General features: G+C 40.9%; 1 protein-coding gene across 2 annotated transcripts in view; it reads left to right on the top strand.

The window, feature by feature from the left end:
- Window positions 1-6,920: 6,920 nt before the first annotated feature.
- PLCE1 (phospholipase C epsilon 1) overlaps window positions 6,921-14,939 on the top strand; it is a 164,860-nt gene continuing 156,841 nt past the window's right edge. For both annotated transcript variants that reach the window (XM_074590283.1, XM_074590282.1), the window contains exon 1: window positions 6,921-7,131. The gene's annotated coding sequence lies outside the window, so the exon portion shown is untranslated. The remainder of the gene's footprint in view (window positions 7,132-14,939) is intronic.

Raw genomic sequence — 14,939 nt, 5'->3', positions numbered from 1 at the left:
TGGGCATATCCTTTAAGAGTATCTAGAGAAAGAAATGGCTGTGGACATTAAACTTTGTGTGTATGTGCAATAAATAGATAACACATAAAATGGCCGTATTTGGCTATAGTAAGAATACACGTTTTCTGTAGCACAAAAGACAAATTATACCCAATATCAAGTAGCAGAATGAAGTCTTAAAAGAAGAGCAGCCTATTGGAAAAATGGAAGAAAACTCTTGGCAACTTGATGCAATTCCCTCCCGGTATCCTCCATGTTTTTAATACTTTTAATAATTAAATCTCACAATGTGCGTGTCTATTAGGTATCTGTGCAAAGGAACAATTTTTGCCAAACTTCACTGGAAAACACTACGAGATTTTGAGTTAAACTTTTTACGTAGCGGGTACTTTGAATCATCCAACATGAAGTATCTTAACATTAAGAAGAGCAAAAATACTAACATACTTTGTAGCTATGTGTTGTGCAATATTACTGCCCACTGTGTTGGCACCCAGATTTTTCAGCTATTAAAAGAAAAATAAACACATGTTTAAAATATCTTATGGCTTTAACAGTTCTGGTTGGTTACCTAAACAAATTCTTGTCTTGGTTCTTGGATTTGGTCAAATGTGTGCTGTGGCAGGTTGCCAGTAAAGGAACGGAATGTTAAATTGACCCTGTAGGTTGGTGGTTGTTTAGACACGGGCATTAAGGACAATACAAGTTTTATAATTTATTACATGGATAACTCATTGTCCCGGCTGCTTGTTTAAGGTGATGACAGAGCACGGGCAAGTCAGATCATTTGTTGGTTTGCGGAGGAAGTGAATCCCTGAGTACAATAATAATTTGGTATACAAACTGAAGGCGATAGAAGAACTGCCTTTTGGTAAAGCTTCCTTGAAAATGTTGAGCGGGAGAAACAAGCCTAGAAATAAAATACTGTTCAACAGGATTAATCAAGTGAAGGTGAACAGTTAATGGGATTATACAAAGATAGATACATCTAATGTTGTTAGATAAATCAGGATTTATTGTTTAGATGCTCAGGACAATATTCCATCCTGGTTGGACCATATAATTTCATTCAAGAAACAACACATTTTATCATTATAAATATCTTAAGGCTTTACTGTGTGTTTGCGGGACTTTAAATCTGAGACTGTACAAGGATAGTATGTATGTATAATTTGTACATAATATGGCGGTATAATTTGATTTGGAATGTCAGTGTTTATTACTTGCCACTTTAATATTGCTAATATTTATGTACTATTCTTGACTCTCAGATTCTCGTAGGTTCACCCATTGATAGATATATATTTTCCATCTTCTGTTTTTAGGAAGAATTAAGAGAAAATTACGGGGTAGTGTTCATATTATTAAATTTATTAACTTTATTTAATTACTGGTATTAATACTTTGTTTGACTTCCATTGTCCCTGAACCATAATAGGAAGTAAACAAGATGAAATCCTGCATTCTAATATAGTTGCTAAATTAAAGAACTGGCATAAAATAACGGTGTAGCAAGAACCGGTACTAAAAATATAGCTAAGTTATACAATGGAAATACAGTTGAGGCATAAAAGGCTTCCTTTAATTTGATCTATATCAGGAGTTACTCTGCTGAAATATGAAATTTGTCAGACTAAAACTTGTATACCCAAAAAAGCAATAATGCAGTTATTCCATCTTTATAATTAATTATCCTTATCAGAAATGTTCTCTCTTAGAAATATTTGAAAATAATGTATGGGGTTTTTTTAAGTTTACTCCAAAATCTTTTGTATCTCTTCCAAAGACTAATTGGAAGATGACTTTACTAATGATTTGAAGGTCGAGCAGTTGATGCCAGTTCCAAATCTCTAAATTAACTGTTTCAGCTTATTAGTCTTTTTAGACAGTTACTTATTTTATCTAGTTTATTTTTTTTATTGCTAATTGAAATGTCAGGAAGTCTTTGAGCATGTTCATTAGGCTTTCAGAGTTGCTTCCATGACTGCTGGTGTTTGTAATAGTCAGACGGGCAAAACAGACTTCACATCACGTAAAGTGACATTAAATCTTTACTATAGTCACCAAGCCCCTGGAACACTCATAGAATAGCAGGCTTGATAAGAAACCTGCAGTCCAGAGTTAATAATTTTAAAACAATTTCTGAAATTCAAGTAGTTTTTCTTCCATATGTTTATTATTTTGAACCAGTATAGAAATTGTACTGGGTTTGATTATTTATCTAGAAATTACAATAAAATAATAGTTGTCTTAACTGAAACTGTCTTTCTGTAAAAACTCTGCTCATGGGGCAGAATCACCTTATGATTGAATTAAAATTGTGCTTTAGAGAGAGAGCTGAGCTGCCCCGACAGGGCGGTCGCTACCCTGTGTCCATGGGCTGTACTTGTGCAGAATGAGAACTGGGCTAATGGAACGGGGGAATTAATTGCAGATAGGGCCTATGGGTTCCTTCACAAGAAAAATCGCTATCCATTAGTAAATCAGTGAAAATTTTGCTGTACTGAAACCAGAACGCAGTTAAGAAAACACTCTCAGTCCTTATTTTCATGTGTTTCTAATTTTCTTTTAGAATTTCTGTTTGCATGTGCGCAAGCATGCGTGCTTTTCTTTGCTTCTAGCTGAAGGGTGAATTTTGGAGCAAAGCCCAAGGGAAAACCTTTTGGCTATTTTTTTGAAATCAAAAGCAGATTTTAAGTGTTTTATGTAATTTGTTAAATAAATTGTTTGAAAATATTGCTACAGAATACCACGATTAAAGACAAAATACTCCTTTATACATTATACTGCAGGGTTTAGGCAAGTGATGTATAGTTCAGACTGAGCGCAGAAAAAAAGCCAGGTATTCTTGAGTACTGATCCTACCACCATAGCTACTTGTTCTTCCTGATGTTGGGAAAATCGCCCAAATAAACTCACATTGCTTTAGTTTCCCCATCTGCATAATGTGAATAATACTTACCATCTTGCAGGAATGTGCGGAATTTAATATTTATGCATCACTTTGAAGTTCATCTCTAAATCAATTTTGTAACCCAAACTCCAATAATATGTGCTTGGTTAGAAGACTGTCTGCTAGTAAAAGCTGAAAGACACATCAATATTTTCTGAAAGGCCTATATTTTTCTCTACATATAAAAATTGTGTGTAGAATCCAAGATTAGTGAAACTTCTTATGTGAATCTGCACCTTGAGTTTTTATGTTTGCTGTACGTTGCTAGTGAATCCAGCAAATATGGTGAATTTGAGTTGGGTGAGTTGTCTATCTATATCATCGAGCCTGAGGGAGCCCATGACACAGTGCGATGGCTACCAGTCACCATGGGGGACAGTGATACACGACGAGAGAGAAAAGAAAGCACTTTCTGCTTGGCTGTGAATCTTAAAAAGAAACTGTGGCCCATGAATCGAGCCCAGGGCAGCAAAAAAGTAGTTTCTTCATCTGTACAGTGCAGAGGTCAAGCAGCTCAAAATTCACTTCTGAAAAACTTGGGCGTGGGAGTCCCTTGCAGAGGAAGAGGAGTCCTGGATGCTAATGAGCGCCTGCAGACTTCTCCCACCTCTGCAACAAATTAGTTCTGAAAGAAGGTCAGTGACATTTGTTCAGGGGAGTTACTTCTGTTATGTGTACAACCAGGAAGAGAGGTCTAAAACTGATGAATCTCGCAGTAACGGAGGCAAACAGACTACCCGGGTAACTATTCTAACAAGCAGCTTTCCAACGTGTCCCCAAGGAAATGAGGTTCTTCCCAAGTAAATCTGCTTGCAGCATCTCAGAGGACCACGCACTGCTGTTGGAATAGAAAGAAGATGGTTTGTCTCAACCATAATGTCATAAGTGTGTAGTTGGGCTGCAAATTCATCTTTCTCATGACCTGTGTATAACTTCTGATGTGTTTATAAAGAAGGGAATCGCATTAAAAAACATTAATTAGCAGCTTATTGTTGTTAGATATATCTAGGCACATTATTCCTTCATATTTAATTTTTCCTCAGTCTACGATGCTTTTCAAGGATGCAATTTCTGAACTATCAATCATGTAAACACATTTTAGGAAGAGAGCAGCTATGTCAGCAGTCCTGCAGCCCTGTGATTCCTTCTTTCCTACAGTATCCAGAGAAGTGAATGTCATCCCAGAGGAAATGAGCCTCTAATTGTTTTGTAGGGAGCCCCTGTCACCATTGTATTTGACTTACAACTTTCACATTGTTAGAAGTTTTTTGATATCTTCTGTTACCATAATGTTTGAAAATCTTACCGTTATTAAATAATCTTCCAGTGTCCCAGTGAAAGATGGAAATCTTCCATTTACACGTGAGAAGCTGGATCTCAGAAAGAGATCCTTAATGCAGCAAATCGCTTGAGCATGTTATTGATCCCTGCTATGCTCAGTTGGCCCAGGGACGTGTGCCTGAAATTAGCCTTAGTCTTTTCTTGAGTCAAGGATATGGCGATTTCTCCAAATTTTCCATTCTGTAAAATGTATCACTTTCTTTTCAGTGCAGGATACCTTTTATTGTTGGAGTTTTGCAAGCTGAAAAAAATGAAGAGCGAACACATTGTGAAGGAAAATTGATATATATTTTCCACTGGAATAATGTGATAATAACTTTCCTGCACTCTTTAAAACAACTGGAAAAGCAGAGCGAAACTGGAAAAAGCTTCCCTGGAAAGATTCCTGTTGCCTGTGTGTTTAGAGGATAATTCATTGTCACTATTGTAGTGCTGAAAACCTATTGCACGATTTGTTATGAAGTAGTTACTATGCCTCTGATGCTAACAAAATGTAAAGTACACTAAAGTATTGAATGTATTTAGGGTCAATATTCAGTATATGACTATATATGTATATGACTATATATGTGTGTATATATATATATATGACTATATATGTATATATATAGTATATGACTATATGGAAGTACTGAAAAATACACAGACCAGACAGAACGTGAATTGGTAAAGAAAAGATTGACTAGTTAAACTTTACTTTTTGCAAAATATTGTATTATGGCATTTTTTGGGGGTGCTATATGCTGTGAATGAAATAGGGCCACACTGGAGGCAAAGGGAATATTACATTTTCTGTAGGACCCGGATTTTATCCAATAAGTACGGTATTTCAGTATGGAACGATCAATATTATGAGTTAATTAACCAAATTAACCCAGACTGGCCATGTCTCATGTCTCCTAAGCAATAAATGATTTTGATGTTACACTGCTAAAAAGATCAAGGCACTTTACTATATTGGATGTATTTTCTCTTGCTATTCTAATAACCAGGACCTGTAAGCCACCGGAAGAGTCAGAGTAGATAACAAACGTAAAGCCAGGAAGTAGTAAGTGAATATATATAATATATATAACACTGTATCTGACCTAATTTGTTTAAAAAAAAAACCCAAATGTAAACTTTTTGCAAGCACATAACTTCTGTAGACTTTCAGTGGGTAACTTTATTGACTTTTTTTGATGTATTTGTTGAATTGCTAATAGAATTCCTTCACTGTGATTACTATCTACAGGGCATCACTACTATTGTACTTGCATTATCCTCACAAGACAATTATTGCAATGAGGTGCAGAGTGTTTGCTGAGGTAACAGGGTAGAATGTATAGTAATAAATCTGACTTTCAAGCGTTCGGATTTGTTCTTCCCTTAGAAAATAGTATGACAAGTTCCTTACACTGGAAAGGAACAAAGTAAATTAACTGTAAGTTTTACAACCCTGTACTGGGACACCATCCCCACATACCTTAGTTATGAGAATCGGTGCCCTTCACATAAAAATGTCCAAAATGAAAGCGTGTGATCTATGGCCAGCTTTCTCCTGTTTAGAAAAATGAGAACGCCTCCTTTGAAATGAAAGTTTATGAGCCTGTTTTTCTTCTTGTTGTACTCTGCATGGAAAAGATGGCACGCGAAGATGCCGAGTTCACCGAAACCGTATTTTTTCCGCAGGGCCGGTGGAAACCACGCAGCGTTTCCCCCTCCCCTTCCCCAGCCCCGGCTCCCTCTTCCCGGGGACCGCGGCTGGCAGCGGAGCCCAGGGCAGGGCTTGTCCGCGGCAGCGCTTCTCAACCCGCTCCCGAATCGGGCCCTTGTTCCCGCACCGGGCTGCAGGGGGGGGACACACACCACCTTGTGCCCCGCCGCCGGCCGGGGGGCGCGGGCCGACATTCCGATGCGGTGAGGCAGCCGCGGCCCGGCCCGCCCCCGCCCCGGCCCCGGCCCGGAGGGCGCGCACGGCGGTGTCGCTGGAGCCGGTCCCGCTGCGGGGGCCGGCGCCGTTACCCAGCGGAGCGGAGGCGGGAGGTAGGAGGAAGATCTGCCGCGGGGATCCCCGGCGGGACGGAACCCGGGGTGCGCTCCCCGGCTTCGGGGACCCCCTCTGTGGGCTTTTACGAGCAGCCACGCACACTGACGGAGGGGGAAGAATCAGTGGAATCGGTAGTTCGGGGGCACTGCCACCCGCCGAACTTGCACGACGTGGAGCCGTTCAACGGCAGGGAGCGGGGCGGCGGTGGGATGCCGCCCCCGGCCACGCGTCCCCCCGGGGCGCCGGCAGACGCGGTGCCGCTGCGGGGCGCGCACCCATGGCGGCGGCGGGGGGGCTGCAAAGCCCTGTCAGCGGCAGAGCCCCCCGCGCTGGCTTCGCCTCGCTTGGGGCAGGATGCGGAGGAGCTGCCCGCGGCGGGCTCGCCCGCATCCCGCCGGCCTCGGACGATCCGGGGCAGGGACCGGCGGGAGAATCCCCCCTGCCCCCCGCCGCCGAGGAGAGGCGGTCCCGGGGGAACCCGCCCCGGCGGCCCCGCGGCTGAGTCAGCCGGCGGCGCTGCCCCCCGCGGCACCTCCCTCCCTCCCTCCCTCCCTGCCCGGGCCCGGCGGGGCGGTGCGCGCCCGCAGCCCCCGCCCCCGGCCCGTCGCGGTAGGCGCCGCGCTCGCTCCGCCGCCCCGGGCAGCGGCGGCCGTGGAGCGCTGGCGAGGCGGGGGCGGCCCCGTCCTGCAGACCGCTCCGCCGCCGAGGCCCCGCCGCTGCTGGAGTCACCGGCCGGCCCGAGGAGGAGGAGGAGAGGAGGAGGAAGAAGAAGAAGAAGAAGATGATGATGCCGGGGGGGCGCTGAAAGGTGCGTCTCCTGCTCACCCCCGCCCGCTTTCACGGGCTCCTTCCCCGGCTGCTGGCGCTTCCCCCAGGGGCTCGCAGGGGCAGGGCCCCGGCAGGGTCTGCCCGCTGCGGCCGTGCCTCGGGGCGGGCGGGGGCTCCGCTTTCGGCCATATTCCGAGCCTCGGGCCGGCGGCGGCAGGACCTGGCGGCCCCCCGCCTCCCGCGCCCTCCCCGGCCTCCCTTCGCTTGGGGGCTCCCCCTCTGCCTCCGGGGAGGAGGCGTCAGGAAAATCCCAAATGCAAAAGCAAATCGGGGTGGGTTGCCCTTATCCCACATGCTATCAATGGTTACAGATTCATCCCTCACTTTCCCTCTTCGCTTTTTTATATCCGTTGTGATTGTACAAAAAGTTGTTATTTTTTTACATTAAAGTCTGACTAACTGTAATGTGACAGGAGCAGTGCAGCTGATGGGAGGGAGAGCTGGCGTTGGACAGAGTCCCTAGGTGTAAGTGGGTGACGATGTCTCTCCTCTCCCCGGTGGGTCCCAGTGAGCCCCTCTTGCCGGCTCTGAGCACTCTCTGTGGGTGCTGCGGGCCCAGGGGCGGCGGGCGAATGCATTCCTTCCAGCTCCAGACTTCTCTTTGGCCCGCTCGGTGAAGTGTGGTTGAGTTACAAAGACTCTTAAGTCCGCAAACACTTCCAGCAGTAGTTTCACTGAAGTGTTTGTAGGATCGGGGCCGAAGTGGCTGGGTGTGATGCTGATGGGTTCTGCTGCGCGCTCTTGGGATGCCACCAGCACAGGTGATATGGAGAAGAGCCTGTACAGGTGGCTGCAAACTGGGCTTCTGATAAAGGCAGCGTAAGAGCCGGGTAGAGTGGTGGGGAAATGCATAAAAGATCAGATGTACTTCAAGGGAGCAGTCAAACGTTTCGTGTTTCATAGTAAGGCACTTGTGGGAAGAGCGGAATTGGGCTTGCTGTTGTACTTACATGACCAACATTTGCTAAATATTTCAGTCCTGTATGTTTTATGTATTTGTATATTTGAAAGGGGATCAGAGAACCTTCCAATTATGAAAAAGCCATTTAGAAATTACTGCAAAGCAGTGACCATTATGTAGTTTAAGAAGTCATCCGTTTCCAGCTACAGATAATCGACTTTGATCTGTGGTATCTCATCCTGTGAAAAGTCCATGGCAAACAACCAGTGTTTGTGATCGTTTCAAATCAAAATGAAAAACACCTGAACAAATCTGGGAGCAGTGAAACAAACGAGGTGAAACCAGAAGCAGACGCAACATTTTGTGTATTAGGAAATGCTTCAGAGAGAAATGCCCAAGTTGTAAAAGAGCATGTCCAGCCTGTGCATAAATTCAGAAAGGATTACTAAAATCTTCCTTAGTCATCCAAATAGAATTTATTCATGTTCTGCCACATTGAGGTACTAATCTAGTATACTGTAATGTTCATTCATATTTTCACATGTGGTACAAAGTTTGTTATTAAGACTTTGTGACTGCAGACCAGAAAATGCAGTTCCTGTCCTCTCAATTCACATTAATTTAATGTGATGCATCTTAACCAATAAAAGCGTGGTGTTCAAGCCAGAGTTTCAATAATTTGCTGAGGAAAAAAACCAAACCCAAAGTAGAACTTCTAAGTTCAAGAAACATGAAAGCCCTACTGTAGAATAAAAAATTTCTGAAAATGGTATGTACTGCAAATCATAGAACAAGTTCGTGAAAGGGATGATATATCTTTTGAGGTTTGGGAGATTTGTGAAATGAGAAAGAGAAATTCTCTATATTTAGGTTATCCAAAAGAATGTTGTGAAACAATTTGAACACCATTTATAAGTACGCATAGTGGAGAGTATATCAAAGGGCTGTTCTATGTAAGAGAAATACGGATATTAAGATCCAGTGACCAGAACCTGCACTGAAATCCAGTATTGGAAACTGACAGTTGTAACTGTTCATAAAGGATTGTGGTAAACTTATCGTGGTTGGAAACATTAGCTCAAGTTAGCAGCTCTTCTTTTCTGTAGAAGAGCAGCTGTAATTTAGCAATAGTTTGTGGATTTGAAACGAGAATTAGTTAAAGGAAGACTTGAATTGTAAAGGAGGCAAAAAGCAATTAATCTATTATATCATTAGAAGTCCTTGATTTGCATCGGGATTTTTCATTAAATGTTAAAATGAAGTGGTTTCTAGTGAACAGCTTAATTTACCTGCATATTTACAAAAGTATTTCTTTAATATTTTCTTCTTTTAAAACACTGAAGATGGCACTTCTGAACAAGGGTTGTTGTTTTGTTTTCTGTTTGTACAGCACCTACTGCAAAACGGATGTTGGCTCATGACTATGAGCTGTAAACTTTATAAATGACAATGATAGTGTTATTAGCAATAATTTGCATCTTTTTTTTCCTTTTATATACTTTTTGAAAATGCCAGTAACTGAAACATTGGAACGAATCACGCAGCTCCAGTGTGGACAGACTTACTCCCACGCCTGTTCACAGTGCAGCCATTGATGGTTCCATTTGAGTAATGGCTATCACTTGATTCTGCAGGCAGCAAGTTTACGGCTGTCTGTGCTTTGAGAATGCTGTCTGATTAACTGTGAAATAATGCTTTTTATCAAGGCTGTCTTTTAGAAAGCTATTGGCATGCTAACCTGAAATCCGTGCTTTTCCTTAGGTTAATTGTGTCCCTTCTTTAACCTTCTTAATCTCATTTAGAAGAGAGTTGTTGCACGTGTACTTGAGGGCCTACATGACTGAGTACATATTATATGAGAGCAGTCCAGCTTACTCTGCATACTGCTTTGTTTGTCTTGGCAAACCTATACGTATATCTGCCTGTGGGTGGGGTTTCCATAGTCATGGTTCTGCCAGATATTGGTCATATTTCACCCTTCTATTTTTTTTTTTTTTTTGAGCAAAACGTCCATCTACTGAAATGAGGCTCATGTTTAAGATCCGAGGATAAAGTGATGACAGTTTTTCTTTGCATTTCCTGTATCGGGAGCTCTCTAATCTTTTTCTTCTGTTTGTGAGACACAGAATTTTGATTGTATGTGAAACAATGGAGTTAATTTGTAAATATGTCACTGTGGGATCAAAGCCATGTCCTTGGTGGTTTCATATACTCTGTCGTGCTGACATCTCTCTGCAAGACTTCATTAATGTCACTGATTTTAAACTAGGCCATCCACAATACTCTCTTCTTAACTGCCCAGTCATTCATAAATAATGCAACATGTTCAAACAAAAGCTAGATGTTCCGTCAGTTAGTGGAAACTGGTGAACTACAAGAGCTAGAAGGAATGGACTCAACTCTCCACCAGAATTACACTTCTTCCAGAGCCTGCTACATTTCCCCAGTTTATCAAGCGTCAGTGATGGTGCCGCAGGTAATATCAGCTCCTTCAGTGAATGATTTAAAGCAGCAGGGGCACGTACCTCGGGGAGTATGGGACATGCCCCAGGGAGCTGCCTTTTGCCTTCTTTACATCCGAAACTCTTACGTACTCCAGCGTAACTTTCGAGTATGGAGACTGTGCAGGCTCGAGTCTTGTACAAGGAAGCGCATTCTGTAGGCCAGTATATTGACCATAATATTTTACTCACAGTAGTCTGAGGCCTATCATAATAGTTTAAACAGGCTGTCCACTTTGGGATACTTTTTATTCTACATTGCTAACAGTAAGTAATATTTGATAATTTGTTACGACGTTTTCAGTGGAGCCACCTCATTAGAAATAAATATCTTATTGTATTTTTCAACTGTTGTACCATTTCATAAGTAATTAAAAAATTTTAGGTATTTTCAATATTCTTTGTGTTACTCATTTGAATGTTTTAAATGAGACACAAAAACTTGAAACATCGAGTTCAAAGTCGAAGCTACCGTTTGAAAACATTTATTTTTGGTGTAATGGTTTTACACTATTAGTATGCACAAGTGCTGCATAACTTGCATCTAATAATAGTGTGTTTTCTTAAACAGATGACTCTCCAGTTGCATTGACCTTGCCTTGTGTAGCAGGACCTTGCTGTCTGCTGTTTCAGACAATGCTCTGATGTGAGACCTCTCCTCCCACGGTATTTTTCTCTGTCTGTGCTACAGCATACAGCAAGAATGCTGCTGCAGGGATCTCTGGTATTTGAGGTTTTGTTACACTGCATCTCCTTTCTAACGTTTTCATAATGCATTCCTTTACTCCAAGTACAAAACTCTGTTGCTCGGATTAGGTTAATTTCTTTCTGTAGCTGTGCAAGTATCTTTCAGCAGTATTTGGGGAAACCCAACTAGGTTTCCCTTTGGAATTTAGCAAGATAAAAAGGGGTCATGTAGCAGAGTAGCTACTGCTTTGTGCACTACCGACAGTTCACATTAAAGAGCAACCTGTAGAGTTCCTCTTGAGGAACTTTCTTGATGTGAATGCCTCCTTTTTAATTCCTTTAGGGTTGCTATGATTGCTTTGGATTGCAGCTGTGTACCAAATTGCAAGGGAAAAAGAAAACCCGGTGTTTTAATATCCAGGCTGAATTGCCCTCTGAACACAGTATTCTGCTTCTGGTCTAATTTTAGGTAACTTTCATACTCTGACGTGTTTCAAAGGTGTATTTTCAACTAGTTAGTTATTGTTCAGTTTGGCCAAGCATGCTAAAATGCATTTGTAATCAGATTGTTTCATTGGTGGGCAGAGGTTTCTAAGAATTGGTTAGTATTTTTCTAACTTTTACTAGAAGAATTCACACTTTCGATGACTCAAATACATCAGAAGTTCTGTGAGCATATGCATTGTTTGTACCGAAAGCTGTGGGAAAATAATCTAACTGCAGGTATTTCTTGTGAAAGCTTCAAAAGCACACTCTGTGTGCACCTGTTTTAGTTCAACAGGCTTATGGGAAGCAGTAGAAGTAGAGGAACATCTATCCAAGGCTCCAGCCTGCTGGATTTCTGACTGCAGGAGAGGCAGGCAAACAGGCTGCCTCCCTGTTTGGTTCTGTAATTTGCGTTTGCTCTTTAGCTGTGCCGTGGGCTGCTTTTCTGTCACATCTTGAGTGGCAAAGGTGTCAAAGAGCACCAAGCAGATTATAATGCTTCTTGAAATCTTTCATATTGTGGTACTCCTGCATTTTTTTAGATGAAAAATATTGCTTAATGTGTCTCCGTCAGAGCCCTCAAAATTTTTCAGTGTAGCTGTTACTTTTGTGAGTAGTCTGTTGTTTGCATTTTTTCCCGAAAGAGCAAAGGGGACATACAAAAAGGGGAGAATCTTGCATAATTACCTTTGCTTCATTGTGGTTGCACCTTTTTTGTTTGTTTTTGCTTTTCTTAATAGTGAATTTATGGACGAGACAACAAAAATAGAAACAATAAAATGAAGCAGTTGGACAGCTGCTTATGTTGGAAATATTTTAATCTTAACCACTCAAAATGTTGCTGTTACTATTGATTTGAATATACATCTGCTGTTACTCTATGCAGCAAAGTATAAGCAAGAAATTCCACTTTAGTGGAATTCCAGTTTGGTGCCTTTGGTAGGCATAGAAATGAAATATGGAGAAACTTATTATAGAAAATGGATGGTATCGTATGTGTCATTAACTAAAACCTCCATGGTGATCCTATTTAGAGGCATTCCCAATATCATTAACCTGGGTAATTTAAATAGGTTAGTCCACTTAGAGGGCTTTTTTCTTTATTTATTTTATTTTTGTAGGACAAATTCAGAAAGTAGCTATCACTATTTAATCATCTGTCACTGTGTAACAATTTTAACAAGTTATACCATCCACATTAAATACACTCTCCCTTTGAATAGTCTTGATATGTCTCCCAGTATGTAATAGGTACACTTAATGGTTCAGTTGTTTGTGTTTGGTTTTGTTTGATTTCAAAATGATCTTTCTTCTTGTAAGATAGGGCTGTTGGAGGGCAGTAATTGCTGCTCAGTGCTTCTTGCCAACCAGTAATTCATCCAGTTTTGCATTTTGCTTTTGCTCTCGATGAGCCGGTATCTTGCCGAACAGCTCAGACATGTCTTCCCCCAGTGTTGTATGAAGTCTGCAGTGTTTCTGAAAAAGGAGAATTATTGTGATTTGCTGAGAAAGGAAAAATGCACTGCTTTTTCTTTACTAAGCGTTAAAACTGCTCTGTTCTGTACTCCTGTCTCATATCTAAAAGCAGTTCTTTGCCTTCTAGATCTTTGAAAATACGGGCTCTTCTAACTATACCATGTCATAGAAACCTATATACCCTTTCTACGTTTTGGGTATATATTTTATGTAATGTGCCTCTGCTACAGATAAAGTTATGGAGTAGTTAATAGAAAGATGTTACCATGCAAGGAATTAAGCAGAGATTTAAAAATGCCAGCTGCGTGGATAGTGTTACCTCATATTTGACAGGTTGAGAGGTTTCCTAAGTTTGGAAAAATCATGATGTTGACTTTATATAATTCTCCTCTTTTAAGGCACGGTAAACCTTGGATCTATACTATATCTGTCAGGGTGTTTCTGGATAGAGTCTTCTTGCCTCTATTGAAAATAATATTAGCTTAGCCCAAATACATGTAACATTGGATGCTGTTGTTTTTATTGCGTTACTTATTCCATGTTGGCAGAATTATGATGTGTGTAAAAAATACATTTGCTTTTTGGTCCACTATTCAAACAGATTTCAGAGACTGTATTTCAAAATTCCACTACATGGTTGAGCTAACTTGCAGTATGAAACAGAAATGTTTATTGATTTATTTTTTTAAATTTTTTTTTTAAATTTTTTTTCCAGATGTGTGAAGGAGAAGGTGGGTCTTTTTTACCTAAGCCAAACTAGCCTTCTTGGTACTTAACCAGAAGACATTTGTAGATGAAGATCTAGAGCTTAAACTTGTTTGGGAATACAGTTTAATCCGAAAAATGCACTATTCAGTTGTTTCCATTCTCATCTAGCTTTCCTGAAATAAAATTAAAGTTAGGTATAAACATAGTACCCTGGTATCAGAACATTGTGGCCATGAAAAATCTAGCTTTAGTCACCTATTTTGCTATAAAGAGTATAATGTTAATACTGTTCTTTCTTGTTTGTGTTAAGCAGATATTGTCAACTACCAATCTAGTTGCACAGGTTAAATTTATTTATATCTAGTTATGGAAACGTTTTGAATTTGCTATAAAGAAAGAACATTGTTTTAAAATGTTAGTTTAGGGCCATGAGTAAGAGGGGTTTATGAATCTCTTATTACTGCATTATTAAATGCTTTTTTTTTTTTTAGCCGTCAGATGAAATTTTTCTTGGTCCAGCAAATTCTGAGCTATGGCAAATGTTTATTTTTAACTGAATTTCTGTGTCACTCAGTTATGAGCGTTTTTTTGGAAGAATGTTTTGCTTGTTGTGAATATGTTCATGCAGCAAATTCTGGAACCCTGCGTCTTAAAACTTCTTATTTCTGTGTAATAGGAGATAACAATGACTTGAGGAGATCAGGGAAAATATAAAGTCTTCATTAAATTTTTGTAGATTCATTTGTATAAAGGAATAGGAATTTCTTGGAAATCAGCAATAATTTGTGATGGAAATGGTCCTTCCAACTTTTCCAAGATAAGGAAGTACTAAAATTGTAGATTTCTCTGGTAGAATCAGAAAAAAAAATGGGTAATTTGTGATATTCATAAGTGGATAATATCTACGATTGGAATCTATTTTCACAGGTTTTTCTAGTCACTCCAATCAAGTCCATTTGGGGGCCATGCCAACAAAATGATTTTACTCTGAAAACTGTGTTGTCAGCACCAGCTGTTCAGTGCATCAAG

Source organism: Larus michahellis, chromosome 6 (assembly GCF_964199755.1).
Source record: "Larus michahellis chromosome 6, bLarMic1.1, whole genome shotgun sequence".
NCBI lineage: Eukaryota > Metazoa > Chordata > Aves > Charadriiformes > Laridae > Larus > Larus michahellis.
The sequence above is the reverse complement of the archived record's forward strand: the minus strand, read 5'-3'. Positions and strand labels throughout refer to the sequence as shown.